At 35.6% G+C, this 21214-nt stretch overlaps 3 non-coding genes and 1 pseudogene across 3 annotated transcripts; 2 read left to right on the top strand and 2 right to left on the bottom strand.

The window, feature by feature from the left end:
* Positions 1–3142: 3142 nt before the first annotated feature.
* LOC131055752 (laccase-11-like) lies at positions 3143–15364 on the bottom strand (annotated as a pseudogene).
* On the bottom strand, positions 6324–6395 carry TRNAG-UCC (transfer RNA glycine (anticodon UCC)). Its single transcript has one exon. It is a non-coding gene; the product is annotated as a tRNA-Gly (tRNA).
* Positions 6614–6687, top strand: TRNAV-CAC (transfer RNA valine (anticodon CAC)). The gene has a single exon. It is a non-coding gene; the product is annotated as a tRNA-Val (tRNA).
* TRNAE-CUC (transfer RNA glutamic acid (anticodon CUC)) lies at positions 8125–8197 on the top strand. The gene has a single exon. It is a non-coding gene; the product is annotated as a tRNA-Glu (tRNA).
* Positions 15365–21214: the final 5850 nt, after the last annotated feature.

Here is a 21214-nt window from a genome sequence, read left to right as displayed (position 1 = left end):
TCAAAAGAGATTTCAAAAATCATGAAAGAAGTTTAACAAAAAAAAAGAAAGGAGAAGAGCCTCCCTAAGATTCTTCCATGATGTCTTTTGATGCTTCTCTCTTGTTTCTCCCCTCTCCAAGTCCCAAATGAGTGCACCTCTTAGCTTTTAGCACTATCCATGGATGCCATAAGGAGATTCAAGATGGCTGTAGATGATAAAAAAATGCTATGCAAGTGTAAAAGGGTTGCTATGAGAAATCTCCTAATGTCTATGTAAATTCCACTATAATAACAATGCTCTAATGCTCTCTCATCCCTTTTTTTGCTTGGAGAATGAGGTCCTTTTATAGGGAAAAATGTTGATTGAATGGTTAAGATTGAGTGAGCTTGTGAAGGGTCAAGATTGGTGGGTTTAGGATCCATGTGATGGCTTCAACCCAATCCCATGATGACAAGTGTCAACATGAGATGGCTTGAGAGGAGAGGTAAGGAGCATTTAATGCCTGAGGAGACATGAGGTTACCCTCATGTGGTTTGGGTTATTGGATAAATATTTTATCCAAGGGATAAACTCTTGTGCACGAGTAAAAGGGATAACCATGGTCAAAGCAATGAATGCTTGAAGAGACGCATGAGTTAAAGGATGGATGAGTTGGAGAGAAAGTCTCTAACCAAAGGTTGAGTTTGAGTTAACCATTTATGGTTATGTAAGAGCCTTTAATGGTTTTAGAATACTTTAGATGTTAGCTTGTTGGAGACACAAAGCCTTTAATGGTTATTGGAGACTTTTGAGTTGTTTTGAGAAGTGACCTTTCTTAAGGGATGTGCAAATGATTAGAGAAGGGGATTAGGCTAATTAGAAGGGGTTAGAAGAGTCTAGAAGAAGGGTTATATATGCAAGTGGATTTGGTGGGTGAGAGAAAATAGGATTTTATTTAGAAATAAAATCTATTTATGTGTGCAACTTGCATTGGTAGGAAAATGCAAGTGGGGTGGGATTTTAAATAAATATTGATTTATTTTTTAAAAAAAAAGGAATTTGATTTGTGCTTTAAATAAATGTTAAATTTATTTAAATGAGAGGAATGAGGGAAACTAAATAAATTAGATTTATTTAATAATTGGGTTATAGATAGGGATTTTTAGTTTAAATAAATTTATGTAATTTATTTAATTAAAATAGCAGAATGGAGGTTGAATGAATTAATTAAATGTGAATTGAATAAATAGAGGAATATCAGTACATTAAAATAAACATTAACTATTCATTTAATTAATAGACAAATTTATGTGTCTACAAATTCATAGTGGAGTGAATGAACTTAACAAATTTGTGATTCCATAGTAGTGAACTCTTAAGACTGCAACTTGTGATCTCATGGTTCTATGCACATGAAAGAACTTTGAGTCTAGAGCTAAAGGTTGTTGCAATTTGCGGATCTAAAGGGTGTTTTAATTGGGGTAAAATTGCTTTCAAGTATGTTGGTAGTTCCCACCGAGTAGTTGACAATGACCTGTTAGTTGAGAACATCATTCCATTATTTTGATGCAGGAGCACAAACATGATAATTCAAATTTTATGTGTTAAATTTCAACTAGCACACATTTTAGTCTTCCATTAGAAATGTTTGTTTGTTTTAATTCAAAATCACATTTTTCCTATATAGTTATAATTTTTTTTGTCATATTTTAGTTTCATTTTTTATTAAACATAGTTGTTACTATTGCACATAGTAGTACAAGTTTAAATCAAATGCATATTGTTGTCTGTGTAAATGCATCATTATCAAACAATTCAAAATTATAACTACATATAGATGAGACAATTGACATACTTTTGTATGGTTTTGATAGTCAAATCCACACCGTCAAGTTTCTAACCCACTAAAAACTCTAGAAGGCCCCATAATTACATGGACATTTTTAAGACACTCTTAATTGATTTTAGCAATCTATTTCAATATTCTTGATTTAAAAAATGGTCAATAATGTCATGCCTAACACTAGTTCAATTAGACAAATACTACTCTCAAATTGTTATATATATTTCTATGACTATTCATTATGTTTTGGTATTTAAAAAAATTATTTGTACAATTAATTCATATGTTTAAGAAGGAGCATTCATCCTAGGAACATTTTGTTGGTGTTGGAAATAAGCCACACCTGGACCGACGATAGACTGGTCCAAGAGGGGCCAGTAGCTCAGTGGTAGAGCACTCCAGCAGTGTATGGAAGGTCCTAGGTTCGAGTCCTAGCTAGTCCATGTCTCAACATGGTATCAGAGCTAGGTCTAGGCTAGGAATCCCAAGCACACGAGAGGTGTGGCTTAAGGGGGGGTGTTGGTGTTGGAAATAAGCCACACCCAGACTGACGATGGACTGGTCCAAGAGGGGCTAGTAGCTTAGTGGCAGAGCACTCCAACAGTGTATGGAAGGTCCTATAGAAGGTCCTAGGTTCGAGTCCTAGATGGTCCATGTCTCAATACATTTCAATTCAAATATTTAATTGAACATGTCTATATTGGAATTAGAACACCTTTGCATCTAGGATACATGTTTGAGAGTTGCGCTTGATATTCACCTAGGGCCAGAAAGCTATAATCTATTAAGGGGATTGACTAAGAAGAACTTGACCCTCACAATCCAATAGATCTTTAAGACATTTTTAAATAATGTTAGTCCTAAAACATCATCATACAACAAAGGCCATAGAGAAGCAAATAAAATAATTTTGTTTTCTTAGATCATAATTGCACCTCATAGATTTTTTTCTACTGCACCAGATTTGATCTTGACTCACTTAGACTTAATCCACAATTATTTTGAGTTTATTAAAATTTCAAAACAATGAATACATAAACAATATTGATTTGTTAATGTAAATATTAATTTATTAACATTAACAAGTCAATTGTACATCAAAATAATAGATCTTCTTTAGTATTCCAATAACTGAACACCAAAGAATTGAACAAAACATGCCCTAACACATGTGCAAACATTTCTCAATTTTATGCAATTTCACACTATTCCCCACATGATTTGGACCAAGTGGTATATTACAAGACCATTATGATGCACGAACCTTTTCTCACTCATTGTTTTGTAAAAACAATGTCTTGACATTTTTTTTCCCGATTAATGGCTCTAGGGCTAGGCTTAAATAACACTATTTTTTAAGACTGGACTAATTGCACTGATTGGTAGACACAATAAATCACTACACAAACCCAAACTTAATATCTGTTGTTTATGCTTGCACTTCGGGAGATCTTTGGGAGGCGGCAACATGGATTGATTGGGTCCTTTTCCATTCAACACCACGAATGTCATCTTCAATCCCCACGTTGTACTTCCAGATGGCAATGCATGAACCATACCCGTGTGCATATCAATTCCACAATCACATAACACAATTAAATAAAAAATGTAAAGGAGATGAATTGAGAAAATGAAAGAATATGGTGCATGCCCAGGTTATCAGCTATAAACCGGATGTCAGTTCACCCCCCTGTTGGCACTCCCACTGTATTACACTTTGGAGGGTCTACTAAATTAAAGATTTCCAAAACCTGTACCCACTATGAAGGAATTGAAAACATGGAGACGAATAGGATAGTTATCTATAGTCAGCACGCTGGTGTCCTGAAGAATTAACTGCATTGTTGAATTGTATGAGAGGTGTGTGAGTCTTGTTCCTTTGGAAGTGAAAAGGTTCTTTGGCGGCGCGCCTGTGTAATTGAAAGGAGTGGGAGGGTTGTCTGGGAAATCTTTTGTGAAAACCCCATTGATGTTGTTATAATGTGCTTGCAGAAGGGCAATGGTGGGCATGACAAGGATTACATTGTTGATTGAAGCATATGCACAGTTGTCATTAAAAAAAGTAGAGCATTTATCCAAGGTGAGCCCCACTATGAACAACAGATTACGGTCTACTGTCTGTGGGACTTTTGCAGGGTATTGGGCAGAATTTAAGCTCCTGATGGAGTTACTAAAATTGGTGGCAAATGCCGTATCATTTGGAGAAAGGATTTGAGGCATGACAATCATGTTGGAGGAAAAAGATGAATTGGGTGCATTGATATATTGTAAGATTGCAGTGATGGTTCTGTTGTCTACAGGAATAGGTGCATCCATAAAGGGGCGAGCAGCATGAAATACCTGCTAGGGTTTTTGTTTGCATGGAGCAAAATGTTTGTGGTTTGTCCCGGAGCAATTGCTACAGATTTGGTCTCAAATGGCTTGGTGTGCAGTGCATCCACCTCTACTACTTTGAGTTGGTGACTTGCCACATAGAAGAAGAGTTCATCATTCAGTGCAACATTGATTATTCTCAGTAGGTATGTTTTGCTCTGCTCAACTGGAAGCACAAAAGTATCTGCAACATAGGGGAGATTGCAATCTTTTGTTATAAGATTTCATCATTCATAACACACACTATTGAGCAAGAATTGTAAGAATGCTCAGGATTTGTAATTCTTTATACTACTAAACATTGTCAATATTCCTTGTATGGTAAGTGTGAGAGGAAATCTCATTAGGGAAGCTTAAGTAGCATATTTTAAGCTTCTATTTGTTTAGGTGGTTCATTTAAAGTTATATTATTAAGGCTTGCACATTATTGTGACTCCGTATCAGAATAAGAAATGGGTTATACGCTAGCATGATTCGTATGAACCATCTAAATAGATCAAAACTTAAATGTATTATTTAAATCAAACCCTGAAATGGAAAAGTCTCATGTGCCTAATGGACTTGGTTTTCCATTAATGGTGTTAGTATCAGATACATTGGGTGCTCCTCCTGACTTAAGTGTTGCATTTATAACAGCTTCCACGTTTGCATTCCACTACTCAAATAACTTAGTACTAGTGTTATATGCCATGACTTAATCATGAAATCATATCAAATATAATTCAAACCTTTCACTGACCTAGAATCAACGTGATTTCCTTATGGGGTTTTGAAAATGGATAAGGCACATTTAGTTTGGGTAAAATAACAAGGGCTCCATAGACTGAATTGCTCTCACCATAGAATATGAGCATGCCAGAAGAGTGTCCCCCGTTGCCCAGTGATGGTGAAGTTGTAAGTATAAGACTACCTAGTTTGAATTGGGCATTTGGTGATATAAGCAGGTCCATCAGCCCATCCTGTACACAACTATGTTATACGGATACCATGCCTGCAATGACAATTTCAACCATAATTCAAACCCATTACAAAGTTTCTATTATTCATTTATAATTCTAAATGAATAATAGTAATACCAGACCATAACAGTGAATGGAGAGATTGTATTTGACACGATTGGTGCATTTGGTGAGCAATGTATCACCCTCTCTAGCATTAATATTTGGCCCTGGAAACTGCACATTCACTGTGACAATAGGCTTGGTATGACACATTCTGCTAACTTTCTTCAATTGTATCTGCACTATCAATTGTGAAGTCATTCATAGTAAGATCAAGGGTGAGTATCAAGATATAATCCTTGTTTAAAAGGTTATGTATTTGTACAAGCAAATCTAAATATTGTAGCTTTAATAACATACTTTAAGTTTTGACTTGTTTAGGTGGCTCATAAAAAATCATACTAATAGATAGACCCTATTAGAAAAACTTACGTGATTTCAGATGAACCACCTCCACAAAACAAAATTACAGGTATGCTATTTAAACTTGCCCAATATAAACTATACAATATGAATATACTGATCCACAAGATTAAAACTCTAACATATAGTACTGACAAAATTGAATCTATACCCAAATAGATTCACATTGTAATAACCTTAAAGCCAAAAGTACTGTAAACCAGACATAACTCAACAAAACTAACATCAAATTTACAATGCCTGGTTTTTCCCTCTCTACCATCCAAACTGAAATAGAAAGAATCATAAGAAATACTATTGCTGTTGGCAGTACTGATATCACTGCTTTCCCCATTGTTTCTGAAGCTTCTTTTTCTCTGTTACTTTCTGTACTCGCTAGCCACAGACGTAAATCTTAATGAAATATCAGACAAGAGTTTGTTGGGTAACAATAAGAAAACAAAACGGAAACGTCAGAAGCAAATATAACTGTTTTGTGCGACCTCAAATTGCACCGGATCTTAAACAGGTCAAAGAAAAGTTTGGAATCGAATCAACAGGAGCAGAACTGAGTAGGCAATCCGTTGTAGTCTAGTTGTTTAGGATACTCGGCTCTCACCCGAGAGACGCGGGTTCAAGTTCCGGCAATGGAAAACCTTTTTGCTGTTCAATCTGACTATGGGAAATGACATTCATTCAAAAGAAGTGTTTCAGCTTCTTGTATATAATCAAATAGCTAAAAGTGCGTCTGCCGGGAGTCGAACCCGGGTCTATTGCTTGGAAGGCAATTATCCTAACCGTTGGACTACAAACGCGTTTGAATTTAACTTATATGGAATATTTTAAGTGAGAGGATAGGTTAGAAAACAACTATCCTGGCCGTTGGAGCCTAACAGCACACAAAATCCTGAAATGGGAATATGCATTTTATTCTTCTGTTGCAGAAAACACAATAGTAAATGTTTGTTCAAATTTTATTCATGTTACAAAGATTCTTTTAAAAAAGTCTATAGCTAACTTAACGCATGGAATCGTCTGGGTGGTGTAGTTGGTTATCACGTTAGTCTCACACACTAAAGGTCCCCAGTTCGAACCTGGGCTCAGACAAATTGGGTTTCGTTTTAGTATTTTATTAAACGAATCGTCCTAAATTTGTCACTGTAACGGTGCTCTCAGACATGGCGACTTGTTGAGTTTAGGGAATCCTTTATTTCAACAAATCAGAGTGGCGCAGCGAAAGCGTGGTGGGCCCATAACCCACAGGTCCCAGGATCGAAACCTGGCTCTGATACGAAGTTGTTATCATCTGAGGTTTCCGGAGATTGCCTACAATTTTCTTTTTCTTTTTGTGTTTATGTTACTACCTTATATCAATTGTTGCACTTCCGTACCAAACAAGTTTCTACAGTTAAACAAATTCAAATACAAGAAGTGAATTGCTTGATTAAAAAATATACAAGAACTGAATTGCTTGATTCAATATAAAAAATTACACAAGGTTAATTGGAAAAATATACAAGAACTGAATTGCTTGATTCAATATAAAAAATTACACAAGGTTAATTGGTAGGCCACATAGAAAATGGACTATCTATCTTTAAATCAACTATGCATCCACTTATAAGGATACTAACATAATTGAACTAAAACCTCTAAATCAAGAAGATATTTAGGCTCCATTATCAGCAAACTCGTGTTATGTTTGCAATAGGAAGAGAGGTGGAGATAGGTCTAGAAAGAGAGGGAGAGAGAGAGAGAGAGATAAATTGAGATGGAGAGGGGGATGGAGAAAAGGAGAGGGGGATGGAGAGAAGGAGAGGGGGAGGTAAAGAGAGGGAGGAGAAAGGGATATGTAGAGCTAGAAGAGATAAATATATATAGAGAGGGAGAGATAGAAAGATAGAGATATAAATAAAAAGTGATATATAAAGAGAGGTAGAGAGAGGGAGAAATATAAGGGTAGAGAGAGATGGAGAAATAATGAGATACAAATAGATGGAGAGATGGAACAAGAAATAGAAGAAGAGGGAGACAAATAGATATCCAGAGATAGAGAGAGGTAGAGGGGGTGATAAAGATAGAGACAAATAGAGAGAAATAGATAGAGAGATACTGAGGAATAAGGAGATATAGAGAGATATAGATGGTGAGATTGAGTGAAAAATAGAGATATATAAGGAGATATAGAGGGGGAGAGAGATATCATTGAAATAGAAAGAATCATAAGGAAGACTATCGCTGTTGGCAGCACTGATATCACTGCTTTCCCTATTGTTTCTCAAGCTTCTCTTTCTTTTCTTTATCTGTTACTCTCTGTACTCACTAACTTTGATTCCTTGGTCCTTTATACACAACATAAAGTCAGCCACAGTTGTAAATCTTAATGAAATATCAGACAAGAGATTGTTGGGTAACACTAAGAAAACAAAATGGAAACGTCAGAAGCAAATATAACTGTTGGTGCAACCTCAAATTGCATTGGATCTTAAACTAGTCTAAGAAAAGTTTCAAGTTGAATAAACAGAAGCGGTGCAAAGACGACAATCCGTTGTAGTCTAGTTGGTTAGGATACTCGACTCTCACCCGAGAGACCCAGGTTCAAGTCCCGGCAACGGAATTTTCTTTTGCTATTCAATCTGAATGTGAAGAAATTACATTTATCCAAAAGAATAAATTAATAAAATGTTTCAATTAAATTAATTTTCAGAAACAAGCTAAATGAAAAAGGAGAGGTCATTCAAAATAAAGCAAGACAAGTTTGCAAAGTTTATGCTCAAGAAGAAGGAATTGGTTATGGTGAAACTTTTGCACCTGTGGCTAGACTTGAAGGAGTAAGAACATTGTTGGCATATGCTGCTTTCAAAAACTTCAAGGTATATCAAATGGATGTCAAATCTGCATTTTTGAATGGAATATTAGAAGAAGAAGTTTTTATTGAACAACCTGAAGGATTTGTTGAAGACAATAATAAAGATCAGGTATGTAAATTGAATAAAGCATTATATGGTCTGAAACAAGCACCTAGAGCATGGTATGAAAGATTGCACTCTTATTTGATTAAGATTGGTTTTATAAGGACAAGTGATAATAGCAATATATACATGATGAATGATGAAAATGGAATACTGATCTCAGCCATATTTGTTGATGATATTATATTTTGTGGAAATGACTCTTTGTGTAAGAACTTTGGAAATGAAATGAGCAAAGAATTTGAGATGTCATTAATCGGTGAGATAAAGTATTTTATAGGTTTACAGATACTGCAAATGAAAAATGAGATTTTCATTACTCAATCCAAGTACATAAAGGAAATCCTGAAGAAATTTGGAATGGAGGATTCAAAACCAGTAAGTACTCCTATGACTACCAACTATAAATTATCAAAGAATAATGAATCTACATCTGTTGATGAGACACTTTACTGATCTATGATTGGAAAGCTACAATATGTTGTTCACAACAGACCAGACATAGCACATGCAGTAGGTATAGTTGCAAGATTCTCTGCAAATCCTAAGGAAACACACATGACAATAATCAAAAGAATTTTTAGATACTTGAAAGGCACAAAGGATTATGGCTTAGTATATCAGAAAGGAAATGATTTTGATTTAAAAGTTTATATTGATGTTGATTGGGCAGGCAACATTGATGACAGGAAAAGCACAAGTGGAGGAGCTTTCTTTTTAGGAGAAAGACTAGTGAGTTAGCTTAGCAAGAAACAAGGATGTGTTTCACAGTCAACAGCAGAAGCTGAATACATTGCTGCAACATTGAATTGAACCAACATTGCATGGATCAAACAATTGTTGGAAGGAATAAATGAGAAAGTTACCAAGCTAGTAACTATATTCTGTGACAATACTAGTGCCATTAACATTTCAAAGAATCCTGTTATGCACTCTAAGACAAAGCACATCTCTATCAAATATCATTATCTTAGAGAAGAAGCTCAAGAGAAGAAAGTGGTGTTGGAGTATGTTAGCACAAAGGAACAAATAGCAGATATCTTTACCAAGCCACTACCAAGGGACACTTTTGAATATCTCAGAAGTAAGTTAGGGGTCCTACCCCTATCTTCTACTCACTGACTGAGTTCGATGAAAGCATCAATTCAATAACTCTATTGAATATCTTTTTAGAGTTGATGCTGATTTACACACTTTAGGATGTTTTCTAAAGGTGTACAGGAAATAATACAGGAAACAATACAGGGAACAAGAATTGAAGACAAAATGCTCTGACTAAGACTCAGTTGATACACAACAACAGGAAATCACTTCATATAGGAAGAAATTATGTTTTAGTTCTTTACTTTTTGGCATTGTTGTCAAAGGGGGAGAAGACTAATATAAGGGAGAGAAGACTGATTGAAAAGACTGAAGAAAATAGGAGAAGTCTAATGTATGGGGGAGAAAATCTGTTGACAGCAAGAGAGCATTTCAGCATTTCAGAATCACAACAATCCAAATCCTTTTAAGGTCAAATCAATGGGTTTTGCCATCAATGCCAAAGGGGGAGATTGTTAGCATTTGACATTATAACAGACAATGGGAGATTGTTGGCATTTCAATAAGGATATTGAGAAGGTTGTTGATGATTATGGATATAATTGATTAAGGATGTTTATTGTCTTGATATTATTATTTTGTCATTGATGTCAAGAAATTGATTTTCTAATTCAATATGATGTTGCCATATCTTGAGAAGTATGATTTGAAGAGTATAAAGATGTCAATAAAAGACATAGAAAGAATATGATGAATGAGGGGATGAATAAGATATTCAATGGGCAACTATTACCGAGTCAGACAATGATGAGATCATGATGTTTAGATTGTTTTGACTCATACATATGTTGTAAATTGTAAGGATTAATACTATACTATGTTACCGAGCAAAGAACCTAGTCGGTAAACCCTAAGGAACCTAGTCGGTAAACCCTAAGGTTATTGCTATCGGTTAATGAAGGCAGAATGTCTACCGAGTGAAGTTTAGTATTTATCGAGTTGTTACCGAGTTGTAACCGAGCTATTACAGAATACATTAAATGGTTACATGCGTTATTTAATGAAGGAAGTTGATGAGTTGGAACTGATTAAATGATTGGTATGTCGTGCATGAAGTTTGTTATTAAATCTATGGCAAAGGAAAATCAGCATGAAGATCTACAGCTCAGATTGAACCGCAATACCCTAGCACAAGTTCCAAGAAATGTATGCAAGTTCCAAGGCAGGGTAAAATGTTTTCAGATCGAAGGATACATTGAACCTGTTCAAAGTTTGAAGATCTGATGGCTATGATTGATCATGAGAAATGTGATCAAGGAGATTAAGCGGTTAGCTAATTGTTTATAAATAGGGAACTATTGATAAACAATGTATGCGGACAAATGTATGCACAGGAATGCTACATAGTGATTACCGAGCACAGAAGCTTGAAGACCTGTTTGAATAACAAAGTATAGAAGCCCAGCAGATGGACAAGATTAGTTCTATGTCCAGATTGTATTGAACAAATAAGAATCTGCTTTAGCATTTTAGATGTGAAGCTGCAAATAGATTTTTATTACTGTTATTTTGTAAAAGTGACAGAAAATCTCTTAACCGAGTGGACTTAATAGTCTTATTTGTAAAACCCTCTAGCAAGGTGACATTCTGATTGAGTGTTTGAAATCCTTTAACAAGGTCACTTCTAACAAGGTGAAGATCCTAACAGATCTGAGGGAAATCCCTTAACCAGGTCACATCTAGCAATGTGCTTGTAATCTTTAACAGGATTTGCTTTTAACTGAGCATACTCTAGAAGAGTATATTTCTTAGTGGGTCCGAAATCCCATAGTGGTTTTTCCCTATTTGGGTTTCCACGTTAAATCTGGTGTTATGAGGTTTATGATGTTTATATGCTTTTGAGTTTGCATGTTTAACAATTTTGGTTATATTACTGAAGTATATGTTACCGAGGTTGAATCTAATGTTTTTATGGAAGATTAAGCTTGTATGATTCACACCCCCCCCTTCTCATCTTGTTGGACTGTACTTACATTAAGTATCAGAACTATCAATATAAAGCTTTTAACTGTTTATATATACGAGTTTAATTGATTTTTGAATTCAATTGTATAAATTTTTTTACATCAATATTTTTTGTCACACTCTAATCCATCATCAAAATGTAAGAGAACAACTGTAAAAAAATTACAAGATACAAAATAAAATAACAAAATTCTATAATATCAAATTGATTTTGCCTAAACAATGTTGTTTTAACACCTACATTGAACCAAGCTGAACAAAAAGACAAGAGTAGCTGTGTCTGTCACACCTTTCGAGAATAGTTTTGCTTTTTAAATGCTCAAATATAATATTAATTTGAAAATAGTGCATGAAAGAATCCTTAAATGTAAGTAACTTGTTTTAGTACAAATTGATCTATTACAATACTTTAAGATAAATTCATTGACATTCACAATTATTTACTGTCATATTGGCAACATTTTGTCACTTTTCCTAAATAAAAGGAACACAATCTTTTAAGGTAGTGGTTGTGATGGTAGAATGACAGTGGTAGTAATTTATTGTTTTAGGTTGGAGTCTTATGAAGGGGCTTCTAGTATGTATGTTCTCTATGATTTCTACTCTACTTAAACATCGTCTAGTTCAATTGTCAAAGAATCAATATTGGTTTTAGGCCTCATTCACACTAAAAGTGATAAATATTTATCCTTCTTTTACTAGCCAAAATTAATCATTCACTATTTTGTTTTGTACTAAACAAAGTTCAAAATTACAAGGAGATGGTCAAAAAAATGCTAAACAGAGAAAAATTAATCTTTACTTATTGAACTAAAGAGCGTTCAAATTTTCTTGGGTACATGTTTTCAAAATCCACAGTTAAAAAAAGAAAAAATACAAGCCCCAATTGCCTTCTCAATCAAAAGTTGGGCATCTTATAGCATTGAAAATGTAAGAAATATTTGATACACTGAAAAGAGCTATAAGAGACAGTTACAAATGTTGAGTACTTTGTATGATGCATGCTATAGCACATTATAAGGCATATTTGGATGGAGATAATGGAGCCAAACTAGAATGGCCAAGTTCATGAGATGATTATGACAACCTAATGACAAATGGAAGGAATATGTTCCTTTTAATCTATGGACTCATTGTTGGATTTTTAACCATGGATTTGAGTGCCACTTTTAGTCAGGTTCAACTCATGGTTTAGTAATTACTATTTTTTGGTGTCATGTATTGTCTCTCCTATTTATTGGATGTTTGAGATGGAGGTTTTGACAATTGATTTGCAAATATTGTTATGCTATTGGAATTATTCTAGAGTTGTATGTTAGTGATATTTATGTTGGGAATATTCCTTGGGTTTATGTTGTAACATTTGTTGTTCATAATACAATTGTTTAAAGTGATGATCTTTTCCCTCAAAAGAGGTTTTCTCCATGTATACTTATGTTGTAGTATAATTCTATTTATGCTTTATATGTTTTTCTCTATCTCTGTAATTGTAAGGATCTAAAATTTGGACATTACTCACCCTCTAAATTAGTTTAGGATTTGTTTTCATTCACCTTATTTCCTTTTAGGTTTTGGATACATTTAATAATGAATTTCTTTATGATGTGTGTAAGATTAAAAATAAGAGTTAATCAATATATTAGAAATGATATATTGTTTGGAAAACAACATACAAATTTTTGGTTTTCTAATTTTTTTTTCTCAAAAATATTAAAAAAATAGACATAAATAGTATGTGGGTTCATGTTATTAAAAAACCAGAGTAGATTTCAATTCTTGTTTGAGAGTCTCATGAGTTTGTCAAAGCTACAAAATATGATAAGATGATTGTCCCACTTATAAAAATTTATCAACTAACTATAAAAACTAATTCAAATTTTGTCACAATAAATTCTTTTAGTCAAAATAAGAAATTCACATCATAACACAAAATGACTTTAGAAATTCACATCATAACACAAAATGACTTTAGATTATCATATAAATTTATGATAAATAGTTTATTGTTATGATGTGAACTTCTTATTTTGACTAAAAGATTATATAAATAGTTTAGGATTCTGATGCAAGCCCCACTGTGAACAACAGATTGAATTGCCAAAGTTGGTGGCAAACACAGTATCATTTGGAGAGGGGACTTGAGGCATGAAAATCATGTTGGGGAAAAAGATGATTTGGGTGCATTGATATATTGCAAGATTGCAGTGATAGTTATGTTGTCTACAGGAATAGGGGCATCCATGAAAGGGTGACCAACCATGAAATGCCTACTAGAGTTTTTGTTTGCATGGAGTAAAACATTTGTTGTTTGTCCCGGAGCATTCACCACAGATTTGGTGTCAAATGGCTTGGTGTACACTGCATCCACCTCTACTACTTTGAGGTGGTGACTTGCCACATCGAAGAAGAGTTTATCATTCAGTGCAACGTTGATTATTCTCAGTAAGTATGTCTCGCCCTGCTCAACTGGAAGCACAAAAGTAACTACAATACAAGGGAGATTGCGATCTTTTGTTATAAGATTTCATCATTCATAACACACACTATTTAGCAAGAATTGTGAATCATATTAGGATTTGTAGTTATTTTATTCTTCCACTAAATATTTAATACTGTCAATATTGTTTGTGTGATACATTCTAAGAACAAATCTCATTAACATTGTGAATAAAATATGGGAGGTTTAAATATACATTCTTAAGTTTTGATTTATTTAAGTGGTTCATTTGAAATCACACTAATAAGAACCACTCATAACTATAATTTAGGTGGCTCATCTAAAATCATACTAATCCACACATTAATCTGAAATCACTCTAATGAGTAGATTCTGTTAGTGTGATTCACATAATCTATTTAAACAAATTAAAATTTAGAATATGTTGTTTGATAAAAAGAACTTTCCTTGTGACTAATTAGTTGCTTTACCTTTGATAGGACATGTAAAGGTGTCCAGTGTACCTGGTTTTCCATTAATGGTGTGAGTATCAGACACATTGGATGCTCCTCCTGACTTATCAGACACATTGGGTGCTCATTCTGACTTAAGTGCTGCATTTATAACAGTTTCCACATCTGCATTCCACCAATCCCCTGCATCCACAAGAAACCATAACTCAGTCTAGTGTTATATGCCATGACTCATCATGAAATCATATCAGAAAAAATTCAATCCTTTCACTGACCTAGAATCGATGCGATTTCCTTATGGGGTTTGGGGAATGGATAAGGCACATTTAGTTTGGGTAAAATAACAAGGGCTCCATAGACTGTTGCTCTCACCATAGAATACAAGCATGCCAGAAGAGTGTCCCCCGTTGCCCAGTGATGGCGAAGTTGTAAGTATAAGACTACCTAGTTTGAATTCGGCATTTGGTGATATAAGCAGGTCCATCAGTCCATCCTGTACACAATTGTCTTATACCATGTGTGCAATGACAATTTCAACCATAATTCAAACCCATTACAAAGTTTCTATAATTCTAAATCAATAATAGTAATACCAGACCATATCAGTGGATTACAAAGTTTATGTAATTCTAAATCAATAATAGTAATACCAGACCATACTAGTGGATGGCGAGATTCTATTTGACATGATTGGTGAATTTTATGAGCATTTTATCACCCTCCCTAGCATAAATAGTGGGCCCTTGGAATTGTCCATTCACTATGACAATAGGCTTGGTATGACACAATCTGCTAACTTTCTTCAAGTGTATCTGCACCATCAATTGCGAAGCCATTCATAATAAGGTCAAGGGTGAGTATCAAGATATAATCAAGATATAATAACGTCAGGTTCACCAAAATGTGTGGGGGGAAAAGTGACACTAAGCAAACATGCCCTAATCTCACCTTCAATCACACATTTGTGGAATACGAAAGAGCCTAGAGGTATCACACAATTGGCTACTTCTTCTTGTGAAAGAGAGAGCCACGGGCTACCTATTAGGATTTCTATTCCTTTGTTGTAATTGAAAGATAAAATGATGCAAGTTCAATTCCTAACCCCAAAATGCAAGTATGAACTAATGACAAGATTGCAGAATTGAACTTAAACAATGGAAAGCTATAAATACAAGGATAAGACAAGAATGCAAATGCGTACCCAGAGTTAAAATCTGACTGAAAATGTTCGGGACGGGGGTGCGGGCGCCACTGTCTTGATTCTGCCCCTGAAACTGCTCCGGAAACTGTTGTTTTGCAAAGTTGTCAAAAATGCTGAAAACTGCTGTCAGAAGGACCAGGGTGCCCAGCGCCCCTGTCCCAGGGACCAGGGCGCCCAGCGCCCCTGTCCTGGCAGGACCAGGGCGCCCCACGTCCCTGTCCTGGTCTTTTGCTCTGCAATTTGGTGTGGAGTGCTATCTTGACCTGCTTTTCCCGGATCTATCACCTGCGGCGTCGTCCGAGTCCCGAAACCTGCACTTATATCTGAAAAGGGTATGGGCGGCTATATAGGGTTTTGCCTTAGTCAAACCCCTGCTTCGGTGATTTCCACCTCCACGAATAGCCAAGTTGTATTGTAAAATGTATTGTGTGTGCAGACCTAGTGTGTGTGCAAGGTCCTTAAATGCAAGAAAGCAAACTAGAGCAACCTAGAAAGTAAACCCTAATTGCTTGTAAATGATAATGTAAATGCTCTAAATCAAGATGCAAAGTGATCTAAAACATGAATAAAGGATATATTGAAGCTTATGCAAAGACATGAAAACAACATGAAATCATACCCAACCCTTAAGGGAGGAGTACAAGCCAATCTTCAGTCAGTAATCTCCTATTGTTCTTCAATGTCTCCCAAGCCCTAAATGAATGAAATTGATAAATGCTTGATAGAAGGATGTTGAATGTTATTGAAGTCTTCAAAGATCTGCTCTTTCGCTGCATAGAAGGTCCCTCAAAGCCAAAAATCGGATCCTTTCAAATGAAGAAAGAGAGTTCTTATATATGAAACCCTAGGTCTTAATTTCGACTTTTGGCCGACCTAGAGATTGAATATCCCGCCAATTTCTTGGGGTTAAGCTTTATTTTATGATTGGATCGCGCTCCTAAAATTTGGGGAAAAATGTTCGGGACCATGTGCACGTCGGGCGCCATGGTCCCGACAACTTTTCACCAAATTTTCAGGGCCGTCGGATATGATGATTTTAGAGAGAATCCCGAAGTTACAGCTGATTTCGAGATGTTTTGACCCCCGAAATCAAGCCCCCAAGTTCAAAATAGGACCTAATTAGGGTTTTTGATTAAATGATGTATTGGAAGAATAAAATGAAAGGGGCACACTTTAATGAAAGGGCCCAACTTTATGATGTGGAAGATGATGAAATAGGACCTTAGACCTAATTAATTTGATTAATTAAGTGCTAAAGGGGAAATGCAATGCAAAATGCAAAATGCGCCAAGGCGGGTGCTAAACTAGGTGTGAAATTGTACCACCCTAGCAAGTGCGTACAATTTACGACGCTACATTTAGCCCCCACTTTAGCGGTCATATGAACACTACGTGCATATGCAAGCTAAAGTACAGAAAAGTAAACATTATTTGAAAAAGGATATATCCATAAGTCTATCGAACGAAGCCCCCAACGGTATCTGCAGTACACAGTTAGGAACCACAACCTACAAAACACACGTTAGATCACAAAATCACCTAATGCTTACTAAGGAAGGTGATGAAAATTCGAGGGTAGCTATATGCCCCCCCTGTTTCGGCTTGCTAATTTTAGTGAGTTGAAACAGGGTATCATGTTTACCACTTCGAATTGTTAAAGAATATTGATGACAAATGCTCACAAGAAGATTTGATATGAGATCAAAAAACTAATGGAGAATCATTTGGTAAGAAAGAGGACTAAACCTCAATTCCAACACAACAAAGAGTGTGAAGATTTGAGAGCTCTCTAACACAAGATGAAGGATGTAAATAGAAACAAAATGCAAAGAGAAGAAAAGAAAGGAAAAAGCATGAATACACACATTGGTGATCCATGAGAAGAATAATGAGAGAGAAAAACATGGACTTCTTGCCCCTAGATCTTGTCTAGGTGATCCATGGGAAAAAGGACATGGAAAACTAGCCCCTAGAGTCTGTCTAGGTGATCCGTGTAAGGGAGGAGAGTGAGAAAGTCTAGCCTTATGCCGCTAGTTCCACTCAACCTCATGCATGTGTGTGTAAGGGAGGTTAGAAGCACCTCATAGGAGTCTATGCCCGAGTATGCTACAACCTGTATAAGTATAGTACAAAAGCATGAAATCTCGCTCTAAGAGTTTGTGCTCTGGTTCCGAGAATAATCACCTTGCATAAAAGAAAAATAGAGACATCTCACTCTAAGAGTCTGTGCTCTGGTTCCAAGAATGACCCATTGCTCAAAAAGTGTAATGTTTATGTCATAAGAAAAGTAGAACAAGGATACCTACCTTCATCACACAAGAAGATACCCCAAAAATGCAACAATGTCATAGATCCAAGCAAGAGAGTTCTGCACTCCTTAAGCAAGGATAAGATAGTTGAAAAGGGATATCTTGTAGTATGTGTAAAGGAGATCCTTAGAGGAGAAGAGATATTTGTACAAAAGACACCTATCCCTGAGAGAAATTGTCTTAGACAAATATAACATCTTCTAGAATAAGACAAAGAAGAGAATAAGAATGCAATACTTCCTTCTTTTGCGAGGTGAAAGTGATTCTTAATGAAGGATGACGCTCTTTTTAACCCAATTAGGAGAGTGAATTCGCTATGGATGTATTTTACCAAGTGCAAAAGAGGTTGTAGTCAAGGACTTACACCTCTTGTAAGAGAGAACCCTTGAACAAACAACAACAAATGCCTACAAGGCATAACATCAAGTAATAAAGTCCACACCATCCACAAAATAGGAAAAAGTGGATCCTTAGATAAAAATAAGGAAAGATCATTGCCTCCCAAGGATAAGGACAATGAGAAGGACTTACACAATCTTCTAGGGAGGGATTTAAACATAAGCAAAATGTACTACATACTCACATGAGTTCATGCAAGCAAGACATTAGTGTATGTAAAAATGCTCCTTACAAGAAGTGGGTAAGGTAAGAAAGAGAATACACATCTTCTCCCATATCTAGGAAAAGAGGATTCTAAAGAAAAGATGATCAATATTTCCACACTATTACCCCATAGGAACAAGAGATAACATAGAAAAATTAGGCTATTATGTTGCTTCAAAAATATGATTGCACTTGAGATTGTACCATCATGAATGACAATGAGCCCCCAGTAAATGAGCTACCAATGTCACATAATGATGAGCAACATAATAGCCATTAATGTTATTTAAAGACATGATAGACTAAATGAGGTATTTGAATATGACATGCTAAATGCTCAACTATAAGTGAGATCAAAAACATGTATAAAATGATAAAAATTGAAGAAGAAAAGTCACATGAAATCTTAGAAGAGGGATGAGTGTAATTTATTAGAGCCTTATCCCTAGAGGAAAGGACTTTATGATGACTAGGAGATAAAGATTCATAAGTGGATTTAGAAATTTGAGGGGATTCATAAAGAGATTTGTTCATTGCCAAGATTTCCTTATGAGGGGAATGAGAGTTGATAGAAGTAGAAGATGATTTAGTTGAAGTGAGATCATCATCACTACTAAATATAGCATTCACATTGAGAGATGGTCTTTTAGATGCTTTGGTACGTTTGCAGGGATTATAGCCAAGTCCAAAGGCATAATTGTGAAAATTAGTCTCTAGAGGAACTTTTATCCCTTATTCATGAGCGCCACAACCATTTCCACGATACCCATGCTTAGCAAAAATGCGAAAGCCACGACCATAACGATCAGCCATTTCAGGAAAAGAAGGTGGTTTTTCATAAGACAAAGAATCAAACTCTTCATAATCAGAGGTGTGAGGAGAAGAAGTTTGAGAAGCGGCCACAAAATTATTGCTCATAGGTTCAAGTAAGATTGATTGATTTTTAGTTTCTTCCCTCTTTTTAACTTTAAACTCTCTAGGAGGAACCCTATACTCACCTACAAAGGTGGGATTAAAGTCAAGAGATCCCCAATCGTCTTCTGCGAGAACCTTCTTAGGATCAAAAGCCTTTTTATGCGTATATTCAAGTCGAGAAGGATCTTCTTCAGGAGCTTCAGACTCATCCAAAGAATTTTGATTATTAGAGGGTAAGGATTCATCCATAGGTATCTTGTTCAAAGAGTCATTACTAGAAGAGGAAGGCTTAGATGTTTGCAAACAAGCTTGAAAATTAGTATCACCTATCAAGGTATATGTCTTATTTTTATAAATGAATTTAACTTGTCTATGCAATGTAGAGGGGACAACTTGCATACCGTGAATCCAAGGTCTCCCTAATAACAAGTTGTATGTTAGATTTCCTCACATAACATGGATAGGAGTAGGCAAAGTAATGGGTCCCACTGTGATGGGTAAGGTGATAATACCTAATGAAGACTTAGCCACATTATCAAAGCCTCGAATGGGATGAGAGTCAGGCTCAATAAGGGATGTATCCACATTCATCTTATGCAATAAATTAATGCTACACACATTAAGGCAAGAGCCATTATCTACCAGTGTTCGTCTTATAGCAGTGTCATTTATGATAACCACAATCATCAAGGGATCATATTGTTGTTGAATTTCACTAGTAGGCAACTCATCTTGGGTAAACACAATTTGAGCTTTAGGATTCATCACAGAGTTAACCAAAGACACTATATTACTAGATGTATTAGGTGGAGGAACATTCAAATCTTTCAAGGCATCTTGTAACATTCCATGATGAGCGGAAGAAGTTTGGATCAAATCCCAAAGGGATATCTTAGCAGGGGTAGCTTTAAGTTGTTCTATGAGATCATATTCCTTACCAAGAACTTGTGAAATACGTGGAGCTTGAGGAAGAATAGGTTGGGAAGGAGGAAGTGAAGTTGGGATAACTAGAGAAGGATTAGGTTGCCTATTGTTTCTAGTATTATAAGTATGGGCAACCGCATGATAACTCTCTCTAGTCAATTGCTTAGCATACTCATAAGGGCTCTTAGAGGAATAACCTCCTTGCACAGTAATAACAGGTTTCTTAGGAGTGCAAAAAGAATCATTAGCATAACCACCTTGAACCACTAAGATAGGCTTATTTAAAGGTTGAGAATTTTGAGAAGGACAAGCACCTTGGACAGTGAAGAGAGGTTTGTTAGGTGTCTCATTCACATGTATCAAATTGATTGAGGATGGTTTAGAGGAATGAACAAAAGTGTTGGAAGAATTATTGATAGTCTTCTCTTGCACTAAAATCTTATCACGGATCAAATCAATTTTAGGAGAGAGACAAGGGATAGGCATTGATGTTCTAGTAGGAAGAGTAATACTAGGAAAGGTCATATCATCCTTTATCATCACAGGATCTACATGGGGAATAAACTCTCTAGGAGAAGGATCAATACTACTCTCTAAAGTCTCACTTTTGAGAGGGAGATCTTTGAAAGAAATGTTAACCATCTTGCTTTAAACTAGGGTTTCCTTATGAGTAGAACCAAGTTGAGGAGAGGGAGATGCTTTATTTTTAGAGGGAGAATAATTGAGTTTCAAGG

The sequence above is a fragment of the Cryptomeria japonica genome, chromosome 4, assembly GCF_030272615.1.
Source record: "Cryptomeria japonica chromosome 4, Sugi_1.0, whole genome shotgun sequence".
Taxonomy (NCBI): Eukaryota; Viridiplantae; Streptophyta; class Pinopsida; order Cupressales; family Cupressaceae; genus Cryptomeria; species Cryptomeria japonica.
This window is presented reverse-complemented; position numbering and strand designations above follow the sequence as displayed.